Raw genomic sequence first — 8,971 nt, 5'->3', positions numbered from 1 at the left:
AAGTAGTCCGGAATTTTGCTATTTAACCACGTTATGGCCACTCGGTGCGAACCTGCCTTATAGTTACTGACACATGAAAGAACATGACCAAAATTCCAAATCCCTAGGCTTTATTTGGCTTCATCTTTAGTCTGGGTTTGTTTTTCTCCACATAGACTGCTCGCTTATTAGCACTGGTGCTGCAACGCAACAGTTTCCAGTGAAGATGCTGAGCTGTGTGGAGGGGGCAGAACAAGGTGAGGCTCAGATCGGTGAGTGGCAGGCTCCTATTTCTTCCACTCGTTCTTGTCATGGTCCCACTTGGCTGAGAAGCCCTGAATCGGGTTGACCTTCGCGTTGAGTATCCTCTTGGTGTGCTTGGCCACTCACCCTCTTCAAAGGTGTGCAGGACAGGGCTGTACACGGAGTGCTTCTCCCAATTCAGAATGAGAGCAGTGAAGCCGATGAAGAACATGGTGGTGCCCACAACCATCTTCCACTCATTCGTGTTCCTGTTCCTTTCAGCAAAGCTCTCATTGAACTGGATGCGGTACAATTCAACTTTCTCCTCAATGGAGAGGCTGCTCCAGGGAGCCTTCTTCTCTTTCAAGGCCTTCTGGGTGGCAGAGAGGTTCTTGGCGGGGACCACATCGGGCAGGGGATAGTCACCCCGGTCGTCGTCACTCGGGAGAGCATAGTCTTCACTCTTCATGACACTTCCATGCGCTTGAACACACACTGAGATGGAAACTGCTCGCTTGCCAATTAGGCTAAACACTGGTAGCCACCATTCCGCCGCAACTGCCCTCTGGGCCCTCTGTGCCCTAGTTTGGTTTTCTTAGATCAGGAAAGATTTGGGAAGTGTGGAATGTCCCTGTGGAAGATCCTTCAGGAAATCAGAGAGCTTCCGCGTGAGTCAGTGCCGGGTTTGGGGCTAAAATGCAGCTGTGAGGGTCAGCCGTGTCTCATTACCAGCAACAGGAGCTCGCCTGGAAAGCCGCCGCAGTTTCTGGAGACCTCAGCGCAGGCAGCAGTCAATCCACAGCTTCTCCCAAAGGTTGGTGACCGAGCAGCAAGCTTTTGAAAATTCTTTCTGGATCTTTCATTCACATTCACTGTGGTCAGAGAGATGAGAGAATGTGGAAGACTCTTCGTGACTTCATTCTCACCAGAGGTCTTTGGCCACTAGTAAGAAGAAATGGTCAGAATCTTATGGGGAAGAGAAAGAAAGGCTAAATGATTTCTGCAGCTCTCATACCTTCCCAGAGTAAGTCTAAGCCCATCTGCCAAGGCCTGGTTCATTCTCTTTTAGGACATGTTGCCTGCACTCAGTAAGTGCTAAGTCATAGGAAAAACAACATGTAATCCCCTCAACATGTAATAGTCAAAGAAACACTGGGCCACTGGTATTGCCATTGGGCTCTCACCTCAAGAGCCCAGATTCCCTCATTCATCAAGACACTAGGATGGTGATAAATAAGCCAAGTCTTTGCATTAATGGCCTTTTTTTTCTGATGGAGGACACAATCAAAACTAGAAACAAATATGTGGAAATAAATATACATGTGAGATTGTTTCAGTTTATGATAAATGTTATAAACGTCTGATTTGTAATGTGTTGAATAGACTAGGATTTAGGGCAGACTTTAGGGTTGATAGCTAGAGAAAGTTCTCTGAAGAAATAACTTTTGAGCAGATACCTGAATGAGAAGAAGGAGTCAATTATGTGAGGATCCACTGAAGAAGGAAGAACAAATGTCAGAGAGAGTGAACTTGATGTGTTCAAGAGACATGAAGAAGGTCCTTATGGCTGGAGTGTACTGAGCTAGGGGAAGAAAGTAGGTAGGACCAGACCATGAGGGACCTTGTGGGCCAGGCAGGAACTTTGTATTTTATCTTAATTGCAGTGGAGGATTTTAAACAGGCAAATTACATAATTATTATTATTATTTTAAGATTTTATTTATTTATTTGACAGAGAGAGAGAGATAGCGAGAGCAGGAACACAAGCAGGGGGAGTGGGAGAGGGAGAAGCAGGCTTCCCACTGAGGAGGGAGCCCAATGTGGGGCTTGATCCCAGGACCCTGGGATCATGACCTGAGCCGAAGGCAGACGCTCAATGACTGAGCCACCCGGGCGCCCCAAATTACATAATTAGAATTCATGCCCTTTATCTGTATTGTCCAGTATGGTAGCCACTAGCCTTATGTGGCTATTCAAAGTTAAATCAATTAAAATTAACTAAAATTTAGTTACCAAGTTACAGCAGACACATTTCAAATAACTACCTGTGGTTAGTGGCAGCCATATTGGAAATGTAGGCATAGAATATTTCCACTGGAAGTGTAGGCACAGAACGTTTCCATCATTGCAAAAAGTTCTGTTCTAGAGAGAGCAGAAGACGTTAGAGGCTACCACTAGTTCAAGGTAAAGACATTGATATCTTAGAGTAGGGGCTGTAATAGCAGAGATGGCGAGGAGTGTTGTACTTGGGGTAGAGTTGGAAGGTAAAGTTCACAGGACTTCCTGATGAATTGTTTATGAGGGAATGAAAGGAAGAGATGAATTAGCTATATTTGCCGGTCTACTTTGTCAGAGGTAGAAGGATTAGAAATATTTACATGCAGAAGAAATAGATCTCTGTTGGCTCAATGGAATAGAACTCATCCTTCACCTAGAAGAAAGCAAAAATCTTTAAAAATCACGGAGATATATACATGATCAAAAATATGCTTGCAGGAATTTGTGGGGAACTAGTGGACATTGGAACAGGTCAGTGGGGTCTATCACTAAAGTGGTAGAGCTCATTTTCAGGGAATTTTGATCACTGCTGATGGATACCCTGCAAATCTCATTTCTGATTTCAAAGAGATCATCTTTTTCACATCTTCTCCAAAAAAACCAGTTTCTTTGCCATTAAAAAAAATAATAATAACTTACTTTTCTCTGAAGTTCAACCTGATGCTGCAGGTACTAAAGGTCATTAACAAGAAATACTTGGGGGGCACCTGGGTGGCTCAGTCAGTTAAGTGTCTGCCTTCAGCTCGGGTCATGATCCCAGGGTCCTGGTAGTGAGCCCTGTGTCGGGGTCCCTGCTCTGCCTCTCCCTCTGCCCCCACTCCTCCCTGGCTTTTGCTCTCTCTCAAATGAATAAATAAAATCTTAAAAAAAAAAAAAGAAATACTTGAGCACTGGGAGCTTGATTATCCATTTTGCTGAGAAATTAGTAATTTAAAAACTGTAAGAGCAAATATTCCACTGTGGTTCCTATTCCTATTCATGAAAGGATTTATTTGTGGAGAACAGGCCTTCACTGGAGAAGGATTTACAAGGTCAAGTCTTAAATGCTCAGGTGACTCCTTAAGGACTCTGTGATATCAGATAAACTATCTACCACCTCTGAGCCTTCTTTTCCTCACCTATGAAATGAGATTAGAAATCTCTGCTGCCTTTTATAAATATTATGAGCTTTAAATTAGATGAAGAAGTGATGACACCACTTGACATTTATTAAGTACTTATGTGCCAGGCACTGTGTTAAGCAGTGTGATGAAGCTAAGACAGACACTGTGTTAAACTTAGGAGCTTAAAACAACAACCATTTTATTTACTCATGATTCTGTGAGTCAGCAATTTGGGCTGGACTCAGTTGAATGGTTTTTCTGCTTTCTTGCCTGTGGTTATGCATATGGCTGCAAATTATCTGGCAGATCTGATAGCCTAACTTGTTGTCCCTTCTCCTATGTCTGGCAATGAGTGGTCATTGTTAGCTGCTTGGTCTAAGGGCCCTCCACTGGGACATCTTGTCTCTCCTTCACTGACCTCTTATCCTCCAGTAGCCAGGCCAGACTTCTTCACACGGAGGTTTCAGGACAGAATTCCAAGAAGTAAGAGCAGAAGCTGCAAGGCTCATTGAATTCTAGGCTTAGAAATCCCACATATCACTTCCATGACATTCTATCGATCAAAGCAATTTACAGGTAAAACCCAGATCCAAGGGTAGGGTGATTAACTGTATGCTTTTATGGGGGGAGAGGAAAAATCACAGTGTAAATGGGCAGGCATACAAGGATAGGAGGAGTTATATTAGTCATCTCTGTGAACGATTTACTGTGCTTGTCAACATACAACCTCATCTAACCTGCACAGCAATATTGTTTTCCTCATTGGACAGATGAGGAAATAGGCACAATGAGGTTGAATAACTTGCTCAAAGTCACATCGTCAGTGAGTGCCTAAGCTGGGATAGGAACCCAGGCAGCCTGACTCTGGAGGCTATGCTCTTTTATTAAGTTCTTACAATGGAAATCACATAATGATAGAGATTACTTATGTTTGCCTATGTCCAGTTCTTTCCTTCTGGGGCACATGATAGACTACACTTCCCACCCCTTATAGTTTAAGTGGGGTCATGTGACTGGTTCTTGGCCAATGGAGGCATTTAATAGCAGGTGTAAATTCTTCATTCTCCTTTATGCCTTACCTCTAATGACCCTAGAAACCAAGGGTTGAAGTAGTGGAGCTATAAGCTAGAAGTAGATCCAATTGCTGAGTTAGGATTCAAAAGGAAGCTGCCAGATCTGCAGCAGAAAAGAAAATTGCATGTGTTAAGCCACTGAGTTTTTGAGATTTATTATTGTAGTGAAGCCAATTCTCTCCTGATTAATACAAGCCTCACTGTATTTTTCTACTTGTAAAGTGAAGCCATAATCTTATAAAAATTTTAATTAAACGGGGCACCTGGGTGGCTCAGTCGTTAAGCATCTGCCTTCGGCTCAGGTCATGATCCCAGGGTCCTGGGATCGAGTCCCGCATCGGGCTTCCTGCTCCTTGGGAGCCTGCTTCTCCCTCTGTTTCTGTCTCTCATGAATAAATAAATAAAATCTTTAAAAAAAAAAGAGTATGGGTTCTACATCTTGAGTGCTTGAGTTTAAATCCTCACCCTATCACTGACTTTGAGAAAGTTACTTAATCTTTCTGTGCCTCAGTTTCTTCAACTGTAAAACAGGGGGGTAATAATAGTACTTACTATACAGTGATTTATACATTGCACCTAGATGTGCAAAGAAAATGTAGCTTTTTTACTTCCTGTAGGAGATCTTTCTCATAACCCACTGCTAGATAGCAGAGGGCTGCTTTGGGGGGTGAAAGAGACCATGTTACCTTCTTCTGGTTTTAAAAGACTTCCAAGGAAGTATTTAGCCAGTCAAAAATCTGTCTTCATCATGGAGCTTTTGCCCCCTTCCCTTATCATATTTTCCCCAAAGATGGTATAAAGAAAACCTGTCTTTGTCCTATGCTTGTCTTTTCCTCTCAGGGCGCTGTCTCACTCACAACACCTCTGACACAGCTGTGTGGGAGTTTTCCTTCACCAAGCAGTTCTCCGCAACACCACCTGGATGTCCTATAATTTAACTAGTTCGGGCACTATCCACCTGGAGGTAGCATCCGATCTTACAGGTTAAGGGCTCAACCCCGCAACTGTCCTGACCCTACCTCACAGGCCACTTGCAAGCTCAGGTTGTCACCGGGACTTGACCCATCCGCTCTAAATCAGAAGTTCTCACAACCCCTTCCTTGGGTTCAATTAATTTGCTAGAGTGGCTCACAAAACTCAGGAAAACACTTTATGTACTGGTTACCAGTTTATTATAAAAGGATATGATAAAGGATGCAGATGGACATCCAGATGGAGAGGGACATGTAGGGCAAGGCATGTGGGAAGGAGCCGTGGCGTTTCCGTGCCCTCTCTGGCCAGCCATTCCTCCAGCACCTGCATGCACTTATCAGCTTGGAAACTCTTCACACCCCATGCTTTGGGGATTTTTATGGAGGCTTCCTCAGGTAGGCATGATTGATCATTAACTCCATTTTCAGACCTTTTCCCCTCCCTAGAGAAAGGAGGGTGGGAATGAAAATTCCAAGCTTCTTATCATGGCTTGGTCTTTCTGGTGACAAGCAACTCATTCAAGAGCCCATCAAGAGTCACCTCAGAACAAAAGACATTCACCCATTAAATTCCAAGGGATTTACGAGCCCTGTGTTAGGTATGGGGTCAAAGACCAAACATTAGAACAAAAGATACTCCTAGTGTTCCTTTTTTTAAAGATTTTATTTATTTATTTGAGAGAGAGTGAGAGAGCACCAGCAGAGGGAAGGGGCAGAAGGAGAAGCAGGCTCCCTGCTGAGCAGGGAGCCCGATGTGGGACTCGATCTCAGGACCCTGGGATCATGACCCGAGCCGAAGGCAGATACTAAACCAACTAAGCCACCGGTGTCCCATCTTTCCGTATTCTTTGCACACCAGGCACACACTGTAGGGAACAAGGAGCACTGTCTTTTCTTCTACTTTCGTTCAGCCCATCCATCACAACCCTTTGCCAGAGGTAGGCAGAGTGCTTTGCATGGAGGTCTCATTCCAAGATTCCAAATGGGGAGTGTGTCAAAAACTCCTTTGATTCTGGCTTTTTATTCAAACCTATGTAATAATCCTTTGCTCCCAGACCAGTCAGTTCACATGGCAAATAGCTTACTTCCCCTCCCCACCCTTACCCATGATTTCTAGGTACTGATCAGGACAGGCTTTCTCCTTCATCCTCTTTCCTACGGGGACTGCATTTATACCGCTCAACCTCCTTGCTCAACTTGAATGACAGAAAGGTAAAATCTTTAGGTGATAAAGACACTACATGGCTCTTGATATGAGTTATAAGTCAACTAGGAGCTAGAGTTAACTGCAAATAGAAATGCATTTATTTAATAATCTCCAATACTCTACCATTAGAGTGTTGTCATCATCGCATCATCATCATATAGGAAGTGCTTATTTCTCCTTCAGTGCCCTTCCACTCTTCTCATGGATTTACACTGCCCACCCAATTTTGGAATTTGTAGTGGTTTTGCCTGTTAAGACAGTCGGAAGGCAGTCCGCCTGCTGTTTGCCTCAAATGCAGGAAATGAGCATCGTACCACATGGGCTCTTTAACACCCACCCACATGGCCCAAGACACAAGCAGCAGATCCTCCAGCCATTGGAAGCCAGGCACCAATGGGGGGGCTGCTGTCCTTGGGAAGGACAGATTTAAACCATCTTCTTATTTACATTTATATCCCACAGATATAAATTAATTGTTGGTCTTTTTGTTTTCTATAAACCAACTCGGATTGTATACATAGCCTACAAATGACCAAGAAATGTTTACATCGGGGACGCCTGGGTGGCTCAGTCGGTTAAGCGTCTGCCTTCGGCTCAGGTCATGATCCCAGGGTCCTGGGTTCGAGCCCCGCATCGGGCTCCCTGCTCAGCGGGGAGCCTGCTTCTCCCTCCCCCACTCCCCCTGCTTGTGTTCCCTCTCTCACCGTGTCCCTCTCTGTCAAATAAATAAATAAAATCTTTAAAAAAAAAATGTTTACATCAGTGGCAGCTCAACCAGCAGTGCTCATCTCATACAGACTGAATAAAACCCTGTCTCTGTGTGAGGCCAGGGGCTATCACTAGAACCTCTCCCACTAAGTGCCAAAGCCCCACATACCACACTTTGGCAATTATTTCTCTGAGTGAAGACATGGTTTTTGCATCTCTAGATAAATGGATTTGCCAGACCATATAAGAACCTGAGGGTTCTGGATAAATCTTACTTTTAACAAGCCCTCCAGGTAATTAATGGGATTAAATTGAATTACAGTTCTTTCTTGGTGACTGCATATTATTTAAAAACAAAAACTAAACCTGTTACTCATTTGCTTCCTCTTTAAGGTTAAATTATCCCAAGTGAATCCAGTTAAGGAGACCTCATGTGTATCTCTTTAAGCTGTGGCTAGAAAGAGCCAACAAGAGTCTATGGCAATAGACTGAAGTTTTGCCAAAATAAAAAATTAAGACCTGTGCCTTGGGGCAGAGTTACAGAACTACAACATGACTCTTGGTTTTCATGCAAGACAAGAAGGCCATCCTGGTCATTGATGTATGCCTGCCCTCACTCGTTAGTCAAGCACACAGGTGGGACTGCGTGGGAGTCAAAATCTGGACGTTGCCCCTCCTCCTCACCCTCCTAGCCCTGGTGAGATATATGCAGCTGGTGTGATCCCCATTGCTGGGCTTCCTGAACCTTCTCCCAGAGACTTGCAGAAAGCAGCCTTCAGGTGCAATTTCCCAGATGGGATTTATCTAATTTCTTTTGAGTTGGTGAGGACTGCCCTGAGAACTAGAGTTAGATTACTTCTAACCTTGGGAGAGTCATTTCCACACTGTCGCAGTTGGTACTGAACCGGTAGCGACTTTCAGTGGAGACTGTGAATGGCCATGCTCTACACAAGTGCCTGGTGAGTGCCCACGCTCCTCTCCTACCCCCAAGTTTTTCTCTCTCCGCATTTAAAGTCAGCTATTCTTTCTCTCAAATGCTCTTTGTTCAGTGGTTTTTGGTTAATGTGCTATGAGAGATTAAAGTGGTGACTGGAAAAAATATGTCAAGCTGCAGTTCCAATAACCAAGTATCATTTTGGGCAGCTAAGAGTGCCTATTGCCTGCAGTTTCTTTAAAGTGGGGTTTTTTAGGGGCGTCTGGGCGGCTCAGTCGGTTGAGCGTCTGCCTTCGCTCAGCTCATGATCCCAGGGTCCTGGGATCAAGTCCCCAATTGGGCTCCCTGCTCGGCGGGAAGCTTGCTTCTCCCTTTCCCTCTGCCTGCCACTCCCCCTGCTTGTGGTCTCTCATTCCCTCTCTCAAATGGATAAATAAAATCTTTTTTTTTAAAAAAAGACTATTTATCTATTTATTTGACAGAGACAGGTAGCGAGAGCAGGAACACAAGCAGCGGGAGTGGGAGAGGGAGAAGCAGGCTTCCCGCCGAGCAGGGAGCAGGATGGGAGGCTCGATCCCAGGACCCTGGGATCATGACCTGAGCCGAAGGCAGACGCTTAATGACTGAGCCACCCAGGCGCCCTAGATAAATAAAATCTTTTTTTTTTTTTTTTTAAAGTAAGGTTTTCTAGTCTC

At 44.4% G+C, this 8,971-nt stretch overlaps 1 pseudogene; it reads right to left on the bottom strand.

Moving 5' to 3' along the window:
- Nucleotides 1-233: 233 nt before the first annotated feature.
- Nucleotides 234-879, bottom strand: LOC102733163 (cytochrome c oxidase subunit 4 isoform 1, mitochondrial pseudogene; annotated as a pseudogene).
- Between the last annotated feature and the right edge of the window lie 8,092 nt (nt 880-8,971).

Source organism: Leptonychotes weddellii, chromosome 6 (assembly GCF_054177405.1).
Source record: "Leptonychotes weddellii isolate Sample4059 chromosome 6, ASM5417740v2, whole genome shotgun sequence".
NCBI lineage: Eukaryota > Metazoa > Chordata > Mammalia > Carnivora > Phocidae > Leptonychotes > Leptonychotes weddellii.
Note: the sequence above shows the minus strand (reverse complement) of the source record. Positions and strands in the feature narration are given on the sequence as shown.